At 35.4% G+C, this 20,208-nt stretch overlaps 2 pseudogenes; both read right to left on the bottom strand.

Moving 5' to 3' along the window:
• Positions 1-3,985: 3,985 nt before the first annotated feature.
• Positions 3,986-6,662, bottom strand: LOC120176725 (annotated as a pseudogene).
• A 673-nt stretch (positions 6,663-7,335) lies between these two features.
• Positions 7,336-9,007, bottom strand: LOC120176726 (annotated as a pseudogene).
• Positions 9,008-20,208: the final 11,201 nt, after the last annotated feature.

The raw sequence follows: 20,208 nt of genomic DNA on the forward strand, positions 1-20,208 counted from the left end.
AGTATCCTAATAGAAATAAGCTTGAGCAGTAAACTATACTATTATAATCGTGATCCAGTATAATATTATAAAAGTGATAATGAAGTTTATTTCAATCACATAACTGCCTTCTACCCATACACGAAAATGTAGTCTCTCAGAACTGCATCCATAAGGATTTACCCTATACTCATTGAGTATAAGAGTTAGCCTAAGAGAGTTCCTTAGGGCCTATGGGCCTACCCAAAGGTCACCTTGGGTCCATAAGGAATTATCAGTTTAATAAGAGTTGAACCTCTGTACTTCAAAATCCTACCCATACATTATCCTACTAAACTTTTTATATAGTAACCAACAATATCAGAATTTTATAAATTAGGCACATTTATATTTCTCAATAAAATAGTAATCAGAAAGCATGTATCGGGTAACATATATCATAAACGGTAAATTAAGTTATCAGAATATCTATCAGATAAAATGTTCATAAATCGAATCAGATAACAAATCACAGTACAAATTAAAAAAAATTATATAGCACAAAGAGCACACTAGAGGATTTCATCATTTTTCAATGGCACCTGGTAGTTATTATGATGGAAAAATGCAAGACTTTTTTAAATTGATCAAATTTCAAAAATGGGGTCCCAATTAGCAAGGTTTGATTATTAACAGATCTAATCGAACATTTAGAAATTGATGCTTCAGGGCCTTTTAGGATTTGGGTGTATCAAGTAGGTATTTAGAAATGTTTACATCAGAATTATTTAAAATTCAGAATGTAACATGTGTGATTCCATTACTCAGGCCATTAGGGGCACTTTAAACATTTTAATTCTTGAAGCATTCTTAGTAATGTAACCCAACAAGGGTCAAACGATGGTTTGCGGTATTCAAGATTATATATCAAATTATTAGGATTTTGAATCAATTCATACTACATAGACCTCAAAACTACGATACTTAACAATCATTTGAACCAATACTTTTCGAATATTTAATTCTTAATACTGACTGCATCAATTGAACTGATCACCTTTAGAATCATCATTAAACAGATATTGAGGAGATAAATAGATATTTCAGTGGTATTTATCTTATTCTTATATTACACCAGTAACAAGAATGACCGACGTGCTTGGGCCATGCACCATAATCTTTAGAGTGATAAAACATTTAGATTTATCAGTGTTTCCAGAATCTATCCAAAGGTATTCACTTATTCCAAGTCACGAGGGTATTTAGTCTATTACAATACTCGAGATTAATTCAGTTATTTTAGAGTTCAAGGTATCTTGGCTATCTCTGGATTCAAGGGCAGTTTGGTCATTTTAATAATTGAGATTGATTTAGTCATTTCGTAGCTCGAGGGTATTTCAGTCATTCTTTTCGATCTGATCATATACAATTTTCTAGTAAGTCGGTCTTCGGGTATTTATTCCAAAAATTAGAAATTCTAAGTCTCTTGTCTTCTAGAAGGTTAGAAACCAAATACTAAAGTTTTCTAATTATCGGAAATTTAACAAGTGAAACATAAATTTTATCGGGTCATAAATGAATTCTCATGTCACTTCCACTAATAAGGCCAATTTAAGTCCTTTTTTACTTCATAAGGGTATTTTTGTAATTTTCCTATCCTAGCATTTCCTGCATTAAGACTTTCAACAAAAATAATCATAATTTTAAGGATTATAAGGCTAATCGAATTACAAATTAATAACTGAACTTGAAATTATTCCTTATTAGTCTTCTAGTTCCTTATGCGAGTCAATCTAGTCTCGTTCATTTTACTATCTTTATACTTTGTTTAGTTCGAGTCCAACAATAATTAACTATGCATAATTGACCAATCATTTTCATTCATGCATTTACCAATTATCAACGAGTTTCGTAAAGTATGCAAAAAGTAGTAATGTATTATCTTAATTTTTGAGCTACATCGATCAACTATTTAAACTCCATTTGATCACTCTCGATCTTGAATTGGACGTCCCAAAATATCTCGAATACATATAAAAAGAAATTACATCATAAACTGAACTTAATAAGGAAAAACGAAGCAAATCAAAAGATAAAACATTGAAAAAAAACTTACCATGTTCGAATTGAGTTAAACAGACCCCAAAAATGAACTCAAGACATCGAAAAACATCAAGATAAATGGTCTAAAAAAAGTAAACGTTCATTCAATGGTCAATGGCTCAGGCAACAATCAATGCGAGTCGGTCAACAGTCAACGCAACTCAGCTCGACTCAAGTGGTCTTGACCGGTCCAGACCAGTTCTGAAAACCTTTCCCGCTGGCAGACAACTCCCACGAGAAGGGGTGACGCATGGGGCACGTGCGGTGGCCATCGGTGCTCGAAATCTCACCATTTTCTCCTTAATCGAAGATCATCGACTAGGGAAACTTGTGTAAGAGTCGTTTCACGATGGAGAGCAACAAAAATAGGCCATCGTGATTGACCAAGCTTCCCCTTGCTCACCCTTTTCAATGACGACGACGACAATGATACCATAACAATTGGTCGATGAGAAATGACGCTTCGAAGCTAATGATGTTGGCGGTGTTGATCACCGTTGACCTGTTGATAATGAATCGGCAAAAAACCAAAGGGAAAGCTTAGTTTTTTACGGACCTTCAAAGTGATTTCTACGACAATAGATGACATTTCACAGTGAGAGGATGAATTGGCTATGATCGCGGGACGACAACAGTTACAACGACGGTGGCGGTGCACAACAAGACGACTATGAAGATAGTCGATGATGGACAGGAGACGGGACATAATAAAAAAGGGTTTAGGGATTTTGGATCCAACATGAAACTGATTTTTGGGGGGGTTAAAATAAAACAAAGTTTAAAACATTTATTTCCATTAATTGCTCATTACTTCCATAGCCTAATGGCTAAGACATTGCTTCCCATACCATAGTACTTGGGTTCAAATCCTACCAACTCTACCATTTTGGTTTCTTTTTTTTATTGAGATGAAATGGAAAAATTCAAGGCCAGGTCCTTGAAATTTTAAGAATTTCGAAAGTTGTCCTAAACTCTTCATAAACTTATGAATTGGTTCACAAAATTATATATATATATATATATATTATAGCTAGAAAAATAGGGGTGTGACAATTCTTGTTATAAAGTCTTCTTGATTCAAACTTTGTAATAAGAGTTAATTGCATCACATGTCCTCAACCTCAAAGTATGACATTCATTTTTAATTGATCTCTAAACTTTTAAATGTTCTAATTTCATCCCTTGACTATGACTATCACTCTAAATTAGTCCTTAATATTTTTAATTTAAACTTTTGAGCATTTCATTTTTCATCCCTAAATTATGACTTTCATTAAATTACTCTCCAAACTTTTTGAAACATTCCAATCATCTGAAAACTATAGTATATACTAATTACATGCATTGTTAATAAAATCGTTAGACCAAGTTATTATATGTAAAAAAAAAGGTTAAAGTATTTGAAATTAATTACATATTTTGAAATTGGGGATGAAATTAGAATATTCAAATTTTGGGACTAATTTAGAAAGAGGGTTTAGTTTAGGAATAAAATTAGAATATTCAAGTTTAAGGGCTAATTTAGAATAAGTCATAGTTTTGGGATGAAATTGGAATATTAAAAAGTTTAAGGATCAATCTAAAATTAGGATTATAATCTGGGACACATGATACATTAACTCTAAAGATAAAGGTGAGTTATAACATAAAATATTGTCAATGATGATCCATGATTTGGGTATGAATCAAATCACCTTAATAGGCAGATTAAATCGAGAACAAAACTGTAAAAATTTGTGTTTAAAAGTATTTAATACAAAATTGGAGTTCATTCAAATGCATGAGAAAATAATTTCATATGCCTGAGCTAACAAACAATGAGCAAGTTTCAAGGACACGTGATCAAATCACCTTTTTCAGTCATTCAACATAGTTCCCGGAGTTTACATGATAGTAAACTGAGGAAACATGAATTAAATTTGAATGCTTTGAGAGTGTAAGATGAAATGCTCTAATATCAAGCATTTATTATGAACATAAATTACACAAACGAAAATGGTCATACTTTATAGAGGAATTTCCGAAACTGCTTTCTAACATAAATGGCAGAATTTCAAGTGATTCTTATTGCAAAGGATACAAGGACAACTGAAACAAGCACAAGGGATCTTCTGCTGCCTCCGGAAGAGAATAAGAATGCTACAGTTTTGAAACGAAACCACCACGCAGTTTCGATTGAACTTCGACACCAGTTTGTGGATCTTTATTAACCCAAGCTGAGATGAGATGATGGGCAATTGCAAATGGCCCTGGAACAAACATGGGAGTGGGTTCCCCGCTTTTTGCACGTTTGTCTGCTGCTGAACTCTGTCGCTGTTGTTTTTTCAATCCTTTGCACATCTGATCTACTTTAGCCGCCGCTGTTCTTTGTGCCTTCTTGTATTCAGAAAATGTCAATGCCTTCCTCACATCTTCTCTACTGAGCCACCGTGCATCTAGATGAACATATTGTTTCAGCATTATGATTTTAAGCCTGATCGAACAAGTACAAGAGCACAATAATGGAAAACAACTTTGCTCTAGCTTGCTGAAGGCAGAGAACGCTGCTGGGGTTTCGAGTATTTAAATAAAATACAGTGGATCTTTACGAACATTGTAAGTATTCTGTATGCATTACGCATGTCAATACATAGCACAAGTGTGATGAGTACTAAATTTCCAACAATGAGGAAGGACTAAAAACTATCATCTCAAAGAATAAAGCAACGAGGAATCCAAAATTGTAAATGGAATTACATTTCAGCATGTCCATGTACCTTCTAGTTCTTCCTTATCCACATTTTATATCAATAGATTTCGCATATGCAAAGAACCCGACCATCAACTGGCATGGTAGGCTACTTGGGCCAACTGAAAACAGATCACACTAATATGTTTAAAAAGTACCAGGTATAAATATGCATATATGAACTGGGAGCGAATGGAATGCATAAACATTGCACAGACTGGAGACCTGTTTAAGAAACAAAACGTGCAAATATTTCAAGGCCTTAGATAATTATCAAAAACTTTTTTGCATACCAGATTTTCTGTTTCTAACTTCCAAATGCACAATGTTTAAACAGAAAAGTAATGCATCAGCCTATACATGCAAACAATATGGAGTCTAAACTACCATCAGCCTATACATGCTATATTCTATCCACCTTCCTAGCTAAAATTAATAATAAATAAAAAAACCACCACTTTACAACAATGCTTTTATGCATGTAAACGATCCTGCAAAATGATACCAGGCCATGGCTGAGAAGTATGATAGACAACTTCTCCAACTTCAATACCAGTCTCTTCATATGCTTCTCGCCTCACAGCTTCTTCTATGCTTTCCCCTGGCTAAGGACAACAGAAGATATCAGGAATATAATCGCAGAAATAAGCATTTTTTTTTCTTTCTTTCTTTCCTTCAACAAGGATGTTGAGAATAAAAGGTAAATTGCTTCCTTTCTCATGGCTTTTTTTAACCTTACAAATCACAGATAAAACATGATAAGAAGCTTGAAGATGCCGGAGACAGTTACCTCTATGAATCCGGCTAAGCAACTCCACATTAGAGGTGGGAATCGGGGCTGTCTACCTAAAAGTGCACGATCATTTTCTCTATCAATGATCAACATGATGACAACCTATTTGTCAAGAAACATCAGTTAGAAACATTAAAGAGACACCCCGCAAATCCAAGGGTTAAAATTTCAAAGTTCAAACATCAATTTCGGCAGATACGGGGAATGCTTTACTGGATCAAGACGAGGGTAAATACTCTTCTTGCATAACTCACTGGAGCACTGTTTCATTCTCCCGGCTTCCTTGGGGACGGTTTTATCTCCACAATGACCACAAAATTGTGATTGTATGCCATTCAAGCAATGACCTTGCCTGAAGAAATGTAATAATATTGTAAACACTGATACAAAACTCAGAAAAGCCAACTGGATGATACTTCAATGATATCGTTCACTTAAAAAAAAAACTTCAAAGGCACGAAAACACTAAAATTTATAAACATGATAGAATTACGAATCGAAAATCAGCACTTTTTGCCCCACTTACATGACCAGCAATAGCCAATTCACCCATAACACAAGAATCAGTCCAATCAGTAGCCATCATCAGTGTCCTAAGATCCACAAAGCAAAGCTGTCTGCAACTCAATTCAGGAACCAACCCAGCATCCACAGAAACGTCAATAGCCCAATAAACAACATCTTCATCGGCTCTTGAACCCAAATAGACAAAAGACGTTTCGGCCAACTGAACCCCATACTTCCCCAAGAGACCTTTACAATCGGCCAAACTGATCCACCCCAGATGCCAACTGGGAACAGAACCATCTCCTCTAACGGAAGATGAAACCAAAGGCCTGCCCTTTTTGAAAAGCAAGACCTTGAAAAAGAGGAGAATTTGGAGGAGGGAGGTTTTCTGGGTTTTGGTGGAGATGGAGTTTGAGAGATTCAGAAGCTGACGAAAGCGAAACTGGGTCGTGCGGTTTAGGGGTTTTGGATCTTATAGGGTTGCCTGCAAATACAGGGGAATTAAGGTCAATGGCCATGGTGACGGCAGAAGAAATTTTGGGTTCGCTCAGGATTATAGTATTTGAGAGGGGTTGAGAGTTGGTGACGGGGATGAAATAATCAGATTAATATAAATTGATTTTTTGGAATTTTTTGTTTAATAATAAGATAAAATATTTATTTAATTTGAATAATAAATTATTATTAATATTTTACATAATAAACAAAATTTAAATGCAAGAACCATCTTTACTGGATCACCCTGGTCATCTCTGAAATGAAATTAAAGAGCAGAAACTCTACTGAAAGATCATATGAATATGATTGTTTTAGTGAAGAAAAAAAAAAGATCATATGATTTATGATGTGTACCATGAAGATACCTAAATTGACATTATCCAAACATTTATACATACAATATTGATTGGACATATATATGTATACACACACAATATTGATTGGATATATATATATATACACACAATATTGATTGGATATATATATATATATATATATATACACACACAATATTGATTGAATACAATCTTAACTGTTGCTTTGAATTTGATGCTCAAATTTACAATCCCTGAAAATAAGGGCAACAAAGAAAGAATGAAGAGACGATGAAAACTCTAATTTATAAGGGCCAAACAACAATGGCTGACACTTCATTTTCCAAAGCAAAGAGAAGATTAAAAAGTTGAATTCTATTCAAATGAATCAATTGAAGTCCAAAATCTCGAAAGAATCATACTAGCATTTGCAGTTCAAAACTCAACTCTCCACTTGACTGGGCAATTTGTGCATCAATGGCATATCATCAAGCCAATCCCCATAAATCCTATTGATTTCTTTGTTCCTTCCATTTAAGCAAGCACTTCTTAGCCTGTTTTTCCTCATTTGATGGAGGGGCATCTATTGTCACTTTAGGTGGATCATATGCAGGAAGGTTGTGCATCTTTGTTGCAATGGAACCAATTATTGTCAAACCTGGACCTGCGTTCCTAAAGTCGCCATCAAAACGAACGCCTATTGACTTCAACTCTGATTACGAAAACAGGCAATGAATTAGATACAAATTTTCCATCAATACCCCGATTTTGAGAAGAAGTTCATCATTAGTTTTCATGACAAATAATGCATCAGTCAAACACTTGAAAGTATATGCATATAACCAATGTATGCGCATTAACATTACCATATTTAGTGTTTCAAAGTAGGAATTCCTTAAGTCATAGCCAAACTTGTTAATGGTATTTGAAACCATCTTAAACTCAAACTAGGAAGTAAAATGGCAGAAAAAAATAAGTTAAATCAAAGCCAGAACATGAATGTTGACGCATACCTGATTGTCCGTGAGCAAAGTGACATTTCTCACCAAAGGGGCAATGACCAGTTATTTCCCACTTTGTGCATAACTTCGTTTTCCAATAACCCGGATACGCAGGCTTCATATTTCCCCGGAAAGCATCTGAACCAGTGCTGTTTCCAGGCCTACTGGCACTGGTTCCCTGTTGATCAGATGGAGTTCCATGAGCAGCGGGTGGACCTGTTGTGCCAACGCTAATACCCGAGCTCTTCCTAAACCTCCCCATGTCATTCCTGAATGCATTGCATACGGTTTTACAGTGGAATTCTCTTTTTTTTTTCTTTCATCGAAAAAAGAAAAAGAGAAAATATAGAATATATTAGACCCGGATCAATAAATAATCCAATTACCACCTTTCTATTTTTTAGATAAAGTTAAAATACTATAATGGCTCCGTTGATTTATATATTTATTATTTATTTAGTCTGTGATTCAACAATCCTAAAGTTTCTCAAAAAAAGAAATAATCGTTTTTTGTAGCTTTTTTTATATTTATAACATAAATATTGTTAATAGCCTCTCGTGTGAAAAGAAAACAAAGTTTGTGACGCTAAGATGACCCACGACAGCTAAGATAAAATTGGAAATGCCCTTTCTCTCATACTACTCTTTTGACGAATTATCTTCTGATCGTCATCCCAATTACCCGATTGATGTTGTTCCTCCGCACGCCCACCCCCAACAAGTTCTTGCCAATTAGGAGGAGGCTGGCGAAGACCCTCAATGCCAAGAGCAAAGTTGCAACCTTCAACATTCCTACAAGTCCCCAATCTAAATTTCGCACACATACGGTTTTAAAGAAGATTTTATTTGCTCCCTTGTTGACAGGAGGGTTCAAAGGCGCCCAGGAATTTGCAGGCAAGCATTGCACCACACTAGATTGACCATCTTCGGAAAGTCTAGGTCTTTTGAAAGGAGGTTGCTGTTGTTGTGGTTCAGCCTCTGAATGTGGGTCAGATTCAGGCCAAATTCCAATGGCTTCAGTACCAGCAAAAGTTGATTGGGGCAATCTCATAAACGAAGAAGAAGATTCAGGGTAACTCATAATGACGATTGATAAATGCTTAAAATCGAATTCAACACTATCCCAAGACAATAAACTTTCGATTAATCTCCCAAAATCAAACCGCTGAATTGTGTTGGATCAATGCTATAAGATTGAAACCTAACAAAAACTCAATCAGATAACAATCGAAGAAACCGATAATTCTATATAAAAGAAAGACGGGCAAATAAAACTAGACTGAATTAAATGAGAATGGAAGCCAATCGGAGTATAAAAAGAAAGCAATAAAAACATGAGATGGGTAATTGATGAAGAAAACAGCAACCAAACAAACTTACCAGTATGTAATAACAAAACGAATAACTTGAGAATGCTGCTGATGAATGCTCAATGTTCAGCGAAGAATAAAAGATACCCAGATGAGAATTCGGATCAAATAACGAGTTTGAATGGACAAACTAAGAAATTTGTAAGTTGAAGAATAAAAAAACTTATAATGAGAGAAAAAGAAAACTTGGAAAAGAAGGCAGTGTAAAATTGTATTTATAGAGGAATGCCAAAGCAAAGCCCTAGCCGCCTCAAACAAAATCCTAATTCAGGAACAAAACGAACATTTAAACCCTGACCCTCGTAGAAGTAGAGTAGGAGTTCAGAGTTCTTATAATTATTTTTTTTTTCATCATCAATAATCAATATTAAAATTCAGCACCTTTAAAGATAAAATTAACATAATCGGACAGATCACACTCATACTAGTATATTACCATATTTTTTTGGTAAAGAGTACTACTACTTTAAAAACTTCTTCTAAATCTCATAGGAGGAAAAGAAATACCCGTGATAGTATTACAAAAAAACGTTTAAGATGAACTTGACAAAGCCAAATCAAAATAAAAGCAAATTAACTCAAAGAACAATCATAAAAATTGAACTCAAACTTGTACCAAAACCCTAATCAATCTCCAGGAATCTCATGCTCACTAACATTTAAAGAAACATTCGACTCATCAACATGCAACAAATCGAGAACATCTTGAGGAGGTTGAGCATATTGAACTAGATCAAATCTACCCAACTACGCTATCTTTGCAAGGTGATCTGTCACAGCATTAACATCACGTCCAACGTGCGAGAAAGTTACCTCTCATTGTTTCTTGCTAAGTTCATGAATAAATACAGGCATGGGCGGAACTTCTCGATTTTTAATTATTAATTAATATAAAGAATATATATTTTATAAAAATAAAAAAAGAAAAATTTATCAAGTACCCTCAATTAAAAAAATTGTATTTATGGAAAATAAAAATATTTAACCCAAGCTATAATAAATTCCTAGTTCGCCGATGAATAAAAGATAGTTGGATCACCCGGTTGAATCATCAAACCTTTCACCAAATTTATTGCATTCAGACTAGGAGTGCTCAAAAAAACTGAAACTGTTAACTGATATAACCGTTATATTTAATAGATTAATTAACTGAATCGTTAATACTAAACAGTTTCAGTTAACTGAATCGCTAAAAATGACGGTTAATGTTACAATTATGAATTTTGATAAATGGTTAACCAACGGTTAACCGTTAATAAATTAAATTTATAATTATATTTATAATTTATTATATTTTTACACAAGTAAATTTATATATATTTGTAATAAAATTTGTATACAAATAACTTAATAATTTTTATTTTTAATAAATTTTGTATACAAATAACTTAATATTTTTTATTTTTTAATTCATTGAAAATATAGAAACATATTTACACCAATATAATTATATGTTTATTGTTAGGTACTAAGATATTGGGAGATGTACATACTTATACCGGTATAAGTATGTGTTAAGTGTTACACATTTTTATTTTATTTACTTACATTATTGTAAGTATGTGCAGAGACGGAGGACCCTTGGGGCCCAAGGGCGCCCCGACCCCTGCTCCAATTTTATGTTTTTTTTTATCCTAGTACTAATATAATTGTAATAGAGTAAAATATTAAAATCTTTCATAGAAAAACCTTGAGTTAATCATCCTCTCATCGACTAAAGCTCCTATAATATTGCTTAATATGATTCTCCATTGTTCGACACTCAATTTTTAAAGGTACGTAATTAAATAATATTATATTTATTAATTTTTAATTAGAATTATTTGATCTTATATTTAATTTTAGCATTCTTTAGTTAATCTAATAATTGTTAAGGTGAATGGTGATTACTAAATTTTATTTTTTTATGTCCGTGAATTAATTTTATATAAATGCACCTTGCAATGGGAAAAATCCAACAATTATTGAGCTTCTTAAGAGAAAAAGCGGGGAAACTTCAAAAAATACAAGTACAACAATTGAAATTTCAACTGGTACACATATTGACGTTTCACTTTCGGAAGATATACCTTTAAAGATAGCTAGAAATCAGAAATCAAGTACCAACTCTAATTACTTGGAACGAGATCTTGGTAAGCACAAGCAAATATGAGAATATCCTTCTAAACAAGAAAGAAATGCAATTCAGAGAGCTTATATTACTGAGGGTCCATATCAACCAGTACTCTTTGAATTAAAAAAATATGGACATGTTTCTCGCCCTCGCCGATTTCAAACTTCCTGGTAAACAATTTCGTTCATGGTTAGAATATTATCCTAAAATTGATGCTGCCTTCTGTTTTAGTTGCTTTCTTTTTAACAAACCAGATAGTCATCCATCACACAAGATTTTCACTATGAATTGGTTTTCAAAATTGGAAGAAAGTAAATGAAAAAATTTGTTATTTTAAGATGCATATAGGTTCAGAACCTAATTCGCCTCGTAAAATTGCTGAGCAAAAATTGGAGGATTTTCTTAATTAGTCTAGACACCTGCTACAAGTGTTGTATAAGCAAACATCATTACAAATTGCTAATAATAGGCTTAGGCTTGAAACCTCTATAGTTGCTAGCTTTACAAGGGCTACCGATGAGATGTCGTGATGAAAGTGAATCTTAATCTAATCGAGGAAATTTTCTTGAACTCGTGAACCTCTTATAGCAAAGATGTTGAAAAAGATGTATTAGAAAATGCTCCAAAATATGCTTCTTACTTCGCCTGAGATACAAAAGGATATTTTATGTATTCTGGCAGAGAAAATTAAGAGAGCAATTCGTGAAGAAATTGGTAAAGAAAAATTTTGTGTTATTATGGATGAAACAGGGGATGTATCAAGAAAACAATAAATGACTATTATTTTACGATATGTTGATAATTTCGGTCTAGTAATGGAACGTTTTTTTAGCATCATTCATGTTCTTAATACTTCAGCAGTGACTTTAAAAGATGAGATATTTTCCGTTCTTTCTCGTTATTGCTTTGACATAAACAATATTCGAGGCCAAGGTTATGACTGTGCACGTAACATGTGAGGAAAGTGGAATGGGTTACATGCATTAGTTAGCAATGAGTGTGCTTTTGCTTACTATGTGCATTGTTTTGCCCATCGTTTACAGTTGGCACTAGTAGATGCAGCGAAAGAACTCATACATGTTTATAATTTTTTCCAAGTTATCCTTTATCATCAATGTTGTTCTTGCCTCATATAAGCTCATCGATGAACTAAAAATGCTTATTATCAATGTTGTTCTTGCCTCGTTAGATGTTATATTTATATTTTTTGAAATAAACAAATAATAAAGGTAAAATTATATATATATATATATATATATAACTTAAAGCTGTTAAAAAGATTCGGCCTCTGTTGAAATCTAGTTCTGGCTCCATCCCTGAGTATGTGTTAAGTGTTACACTTTTTTATTTTTTTACTTACCCTATGTAAGTTATGTTAAGTGCTACATTTTTTTAGTATGAATTATGAAAAAAAATTGACAAATAATTGTAATATGTTAATCGTAGGTTAACTTGTAACCGAACTTTTAATAATGTTTAACCATTAACGGTTAATCGTTTTTAATGGTTAGCTTACGGTTAGAAAAATCACATAACCATTATAACGGTTAACCGACTGATTAAGATAAACGGTACGATTAACCGTCCATGAACCGCCCTAATTCAGACCATCTAATTTGACCACGATACGTCTAAATCCCAAGTCTCAGGCTATGGACATTCCAATATATATGCCCCAAAGTTCAGCTTCTAAGACCGAGTATACTCGAATAAATTTGGAGAATCTTATACGCCATTGACCAGAATGATCGCGAAAAACACCACCGCAAGAAGTTCTACCATTTTTATTATTTAGAGCACCATCTGTGATTAATTTGATCCAATCTATATTCAGACATTTCCATTGGTTTAAACCTGGCCCAGTGTTAGTGTCGCTGCATTTACTTGCAATATTGGTGTTCAACGCTTGCTGCATAATTCCAAGAAGGTGATTGTTGTGCTCCAAGAGAGAGTCATTCTGTACATCTTCATTTTTCAAATATCACGCTATTCCGAGCTGGCCATAAATTCATATAATAGCTCCGAACAAAAGGTCTTAATCTTGCTGGATTTTCGCAAAATCTTACCTATTCGTGATCCCCAATTCATTCTTGAAAATCCATAGTCAAGAACTCAGAAAGTTCATCATTCTTAACAAGGACAATCCAAATGGCAAAAGCAGGCGCACAATACTGCAAAATGTGATCAACATTTTTTGTTACATTTGTGCAAATCGGAGGCGAACTGTCGACGCGACCTCTCAGCATTAGTCATGAGTTTCCCTTAACAAGCAAGCCACATTAAGATCCTAATTCGTTGAATGCCGCGATACCGATGGATTCCTTTATAAATAGGATCCTGGAAATCAGTGAAGACCCCATTTGGATCATATAAGTAGACTTTACAGTAAACTTCTTATCCATGCTGCCCGATCAACCAACAGAAACACTTGTCATCGAAGCCTTCGGACCTTTAAGACCAGCTATACGAAATAGAATATCCCACGAGAGCAGATTTTGAAAGAGATTTCAACGCCAATTACACCTGGATCGATCATGTCTGCCACATAAGTTCCCGATAAAACAATAGCATGAGACGGTAAAAGATACGCATCAAGAGAACCCGTGTTCGGCACCTATGCATCTAACCAAAAGACAATGTTTCTCTCATTACCCACGGACCAGCATATATTACTATGGACATCACCCCAAACAATACCTAAGCCTTTCCAAAGCCTAGAGCAACTTCAAGTTCAGAATTGAAAAGGCACATCATCTAGACATTTATATTTGGCGTGAGGAAAGCGAACCCACAATGCATCACGAGCAGCAATCAAGTTAAAAGCTAGTTTCATAAGAAAAACCTCGTTTTGTAGAGTCATCTTATGAAATCCAAGACCTCCCTGTGTATTAGATTGACAAACTAACGAACTAGGTGAATTCCTTTATTATCTTCTGAGATGCGCCAAATAAACCGTCTAATCAAACATTCTAATTCCAAACAAATTTTCTTTGGTACTACAACAGTTTGCATCGTATACATCAGTATTTCCGAAAGAATAGCTTTGGAAACAGTGATCCCGCAAGTGAAAGAATTCGGACTTCCCACAAGCTTAACTTACGTTGCACTATTTGAATTAAGTAATCATAAGAGACTGGGGTAATACAAGAATGGAGGAAAGGGACACCGAGATATTTACTAATATTAGAAACCTCAGAGAATCTAAAAGAAGAATAGATGTTGCCACGTAAGGCATTCGGGACATTCTTAGAGAAATAGATGGTAGTTTTAGCAATATTAACTTTTAGACCTGAAACCCTACAAAAGTTCTCAATATTACCTTCCAAGGTCCTCAATTGATCATACGGAGCCTCAACAAACAAAATCATATCGCCTGCAAGAATAGGTGTGGAATTGATGGGCTAAGCTTAGAATTGTGAAATAGCCGCCATCTTCCACTATTCACCTCAACCTGAATTTTCTGGGCAAATCTCTTTATGAAAAGAACAAAAAATAAAAGGAGACAAAGGATCTCATTGCTAATGCCTCGTGAAGGACGAAAGGACTTAGATATCGAACCATTCCAAAGAATCTTAGTTGAAACTGAATAAATACATTAGAGGATAAGATTACGCAAAGAGTCAAGGATCCCAATATCCTAAAGAGTGTCATCAATGAAGAACTAGTCAAGGCGTTCATAAGCCTTTTCATGTTTGATTTTCAAAGTCATCCAGCCCTTCTTACCAGTCTTCTTTCTCATCGTTTGAACAATTTCCTTAGCAATAATGATATCAGTAATGGAACAATCGGCACAAAACTAGTCTGATTTTTAGAAATCCATCGAGGCATAAGATACTTAAGTCTTAAGACGATTAACAATGATTTTAGTCACAACTTTATAAAGAACAATGCACATACTAATTGGCCGAAATTGAGTCATTGATTCTGGGGTAGAGACTTTAGGAAGAAGAGAAAAAAAAATGTCTCATTTAGATCCTCTGAAAGGATCTGCAAAGATTTTCATAACATATTTGCACACTAAATTGCCAATAATAGACCAATTCCTCTGGAAAAAAACAGCACGAAGCTCATCAATCCTAGGAGATTTAAGAGGTCTTACGCCAAAAATAGCTTCCTTGACCTCTTTTGCAATAATCGGAATAGCTAGATTCTCCAACTCAGAATGGTCATCTTTCGAAAATAAACCCCCAGCTTCATAACAACGAAGATAATTGCCATCATTCAAAAATAAATTTCAATAGAAATTAAGGGTTATACCTAAAACTGCAAATTGAGCAGTGCACCAAGTTCCATCGCCACATTTGAGAGCTATCACTTTGTTAGCCGGTCTCTTGGCCATGGTGGACACATGATAACACTTGGTGTTGCGATCCCCATTGAGCACCCAATTTGTTCAAGCTTTTTGCCTCCAAAGCTTTTCTTCTTGGTCAAACACCTCAAGCTCGCCACATAACTTTTTATATAAGTCATTAAGGGATTCACATTGCCTCACATGAATAATGCACTTAATATCGCACAACCTCGCCATTAAAGAATTCTTTTTTCTACCAATGTGATCGAAAGTTTTCAAATTATAAACCTTGGCCTCAGATTGGAAATGCTTAATATTAGTTTTAATGTCCATATTTCATTTCCAAATTGGTTCCAAGAAACGTCAAAAGTTAAGATAATCCTATTGGATCATAAACTTGATCCATTATGGGAGCCTAAACCCAAACCCAAACTAAATTGATATCATTGCTTACATCAATTAGATGAAGATGTCATTGCTTACATCAATTTGGTTAGGTGAGAGTTAGATATTTGCATATTTTAATGTTTTAAATTATTTTTATTTGTGTGGTGTAGGATTGTTCTTGAGTAGTATAAATACCCCTCCCCATTTTAGTTTAAGCATCAAGAAAAATTAAGAGCTTCTAAGTGACTGAAGAAGCAAAGTCTTATAAGAATGAGTTGTAGTTCTTATTTTTGAGTGAGAGTGCTCTTGTAATATTTGTTTGAGTTTCAATAAAAGTTGTTTGTGTGAGTGTTTCATTTCCAACAAAGTGGCATCAAAGGGAGTTGGAAAGATCGAAGGTCTTGACGAGAGGAATCCGACGCCGCAAAAATCTTCCCAATCTGAGTTCTGACGCGCTGCCACGCACCGCCGGAAGACTGCTGCCAGAAAATCAAGTTGACTCACCGAGTTGAGCCGAGTCAGCCGAGTTGGAGCCTATTGACCGAGTTGTCCAAGTCCTTTCCAAGGTTTTTCGGCATTCCGGATTCATCCGTGCAATTGGATTTTGCAAAATCTCATTCTATTGAGAGATATGGCAAACAGTATGGCACCATTCCAAGTTCTGACACTCAACAACAACAACTACGACAATTGGAGTATCAAAATGAAGGCACTTCTTAGATCATAAGATATGTGGGATATCATAGAGAAATGCTATAACGAGCCTGCAGATGATGATGCTTTTGCTACTCTTACACCAGACCAAAAGACAACTTTGAAGGATTCAAGAAAGAGAGACAAGAAGGCTCTCTACCTCATCTATCAAGCATTAGATGATGATGATTTTGAAAACATTTCGAGTGCAAGCTCTAGCAAGGAAGCGTGGGAGAAGGTGCAAACCTCTTACAAATGATACGAGCAAGTGAAGAAGGTTCGTCTCCAAACATTTAGAGGTGAATTCGAATCCTTACACATGAAAGCATCCGAGTCTATTTTAGATTATTTCTCAAGAGTAGTAGTTGTTTCTAATCAATTGAAAAGAAATGGTGAAAAGTTAGAAGATGTGAGGATAATAGAGAAGATACTTCGTTCGTTAGATCCCAAATTTGAGCACATTGTTGTGACGATTGAAGAAACTAAAGACTTGGAAGAAATGATGATCGAGCAACTCCAAGGATCATTGCAAGCATACGAAGAGAAACATAAGAAGAAGCATGAGTTTACTGAGCAACTCCTCAAGTTGCAACTCAAGGATATGCATGAAAGCCAACGCAATGATAGAAACTAACGTGGCCTAGGTAGAGGTAGAGGCCATGGACGAGGTGGAAGTCGACGTCATGGACGAGGCTGGAATTACAACAACAACAATTCCAACAACAACTATGAGAAAGGAGAAAGCTCAACACGAGGCTGTGGAAGAATTAATCCGAACTTGAGATATGACAAATCTCAAGTTCGATGTTATAATTGTCAGAAGTTTGGGCATTATGCCTCAGAATGTAGAGTTCCCAACAATAAAATTGAGGAGAAGGCCAACTATGTGGAGGAAAAGACAGATGACAAAGAAACTCTTCTTCTAGCAAGAAAGGAAACTGATGGTGGCCAAGCAAATTCCTGGTATCTTGACAGTGGTGCAAGCAATCACATGTGTGGAATGAAAGACATGTTCTTGGAGCTAGATGAGTCAGTAAGTGGAAATGTTTCGTTTGGAGATGATTCCACAATAGCAGTGAAAGGGAGAGGTGACATTCTTATCCGTTTGAAAGATGGGAGACATCAATTTATTTCAAATGTCTACTATGTTACCAATATGAAAAGTAACATCTTAAGTTTAGGGCAACTGGTAGAGAAAGTTTATGATATTCATATGAATAATTATAATCTTTCTATAAAAGATGATAAGAATAACTTCATTGCTAAAGTGCCGATGTCAAATAATAGAATATTCTTGATCAACCATCCTGACCAACTTTGTGAAGGGTGTCTAGTCAGGAAACAATTCAGGAAAAGCTTTCCAAAGGAGTCAGAGACAAGAGCCAAAAAGCCACTTGAGCTCAACCATACAGATGTGTGTGGACCGATTAAGCCAAGCTCTCTAGGTAACAATAACTATTTTCTTCTCTTCATTGATGACTTTTCAAGAAAAACCTGGGTATATTTCTTGAAACAGAAGTCAGAAGTTTTTGAAGTCTTCAAGAAGTTCAAAGCAGCAGTGGAGAGAGAAAGCGGTAGAAAGATCAAAGCCATGAGATCCGACCGAGGTGGAGAATTTACTTCCAGGGAGTTTCAAGAGTTCTGTGAAGCAAATAGAATTCGTCGACCAATGACATTTCCTAGATCACTCAGCAAAATGGTGTGGCAGAAAGAAAGAACAGAACAATCCTCGACATGGCACGAAGCATGCTCAAAAGCAAGAAACTACCCAAGGAATTTTGGGCGGAAGCAGTAGCGTGTGTAGTCTACTTGATAAACTGATCTCCACAAGAAATGTATGGGGAAAGACACCGCAAGAGGCATGGAGTGGAATAAAGCCTGTCATTTTCCACTTGAGAACCTTTGGAAATATAGCCCATGTCCACGTACCAGACGAGAGAATAATGAAGCTTGTTGATAAAAGCGAGAGTTTTATCTTCATCGGCTATGATACTAATTCGAAAGGCTACAAGTTGTACAATCCAGAAAATAAGAAGATTGTGATTAGTCGAGATGTGGTCCTCAACGAAGAAGGAGAATGGATTTTAACTCTCATGCAGATGACTTCAATTTCTTTCCTCTGTTTGAAGAAGATGAGCAGATAATGAAGGAATAACTAGGTGAACCTCAACAAGAGCTTGAAACTCCACCCACTTCACCAACATTAACCACTCAAGGAGACTCATCACCTTCGTTATCGTCAAGTGGGAGTCAAAGTGAAAGAGTTATGCAATGTACAAAAAGCCTTAGAGATCTCTATGAGGTAACTGAACGACAAGATAATCTTACATTATTTTATCTGTTTGTTGATTGTGAACCAGTAAGCTTTCAAGAAGCAGTACAAGAAAAGAAATGGAGATATGCGATGGACGATGAAATCAAGGCCATCGAGAAGAATGACACATGGGAACTTACCTCACTTCCCAAGGGACATAGGGCGATAGGTGTCAAATGGGTATACAAAACAAAGCAAAACGCCAAAGGAGATATTGAAAGGCACAATGCGAGGCTAGTTGCTAAAGGCTATAGTCAAAAGGCTGGAATTGACTATGATGAGGTATTCGCTCCTGTTACTCGATTGGAGACTATCAGACTAATCATTTCTTTGGCAGCTCAAAACAAGTGGAAGATACATCAGATGGATGTAAAGTCTTCTTTTCTAAATGAAGTTCTTGAAGAGGAAGTCTACATTCAGCAACCATCAGGCTACGAAGTCAAAGGGCATGAAGACAAGGTGTTGAAGTTGAAGAAGACTCTTTATGGGCTAAAACAAGCACCAAGGGCATGAAATAGCCAAATCGACAAGTACTTCTAAGATAATGGCTTCAACAAATGTCCCTACGAGCACGCTTTGTATATCAAGATCAAAGATGGAGATATTTTGATCGTGTGCCTCTACGTGGATGATTTGATCTTCACCGGAAGCTGCTCAAGCATGTTTAATGAATTCAAGAATGTGATGATGAAGGAATTCGAGATTACATACATAGGGCTCATGGCGTACTACCTTGGCATTGAAGTTAAGAAATAAAAGGATGGAATTTTCATTTCACAAGAATGCTATGAAAAGGAGATCCTGAAGAAGTTTAAGATGGAGAACTGTAAGCCAATAAGCACACCGACGAAATATGGGATCAAGATGTCCAAACATTAAGAAGGCGAAAGTATAGATCCAACATTCTTCAAAAGTTTAGTGGGAAGTCTACGCTATTTAACTTGCACCAGTTGGATTGGTTAGTCGATATATGGAATCTCCAACAACCACCCATTATAAAGCCGCAAACAGAATTCTTCGCTATCTGAAAGGTACAATTGACTTTGGCTTGTTCTATTCAGTTTCTAATGATTACAAGCTTGTTGGATATAGCGACAGTGATTGGGGTGGAGACATAGATAATCGAAGGAGCCCTACT

The sequence above is a fragment of the Hibiscus syriacus genome, unplaced genomic scaffold, assembly GCF_006381635.1.
Source record: "Hibiscus syriacus cultivar Baekdansim isolate YM2019G1 unplaced genomic scaffold, ASM638163v2 tig00112253_pilon, whole genome shotgun sequence".
Taxonomy (NCBI): domain Eukaryota; kingdom Viridiplantae; phylum Streptophyta; class Magnoliopsida; order Malvales; family Malvaceae; genus Hibiscus; species Hibiscus syriacus.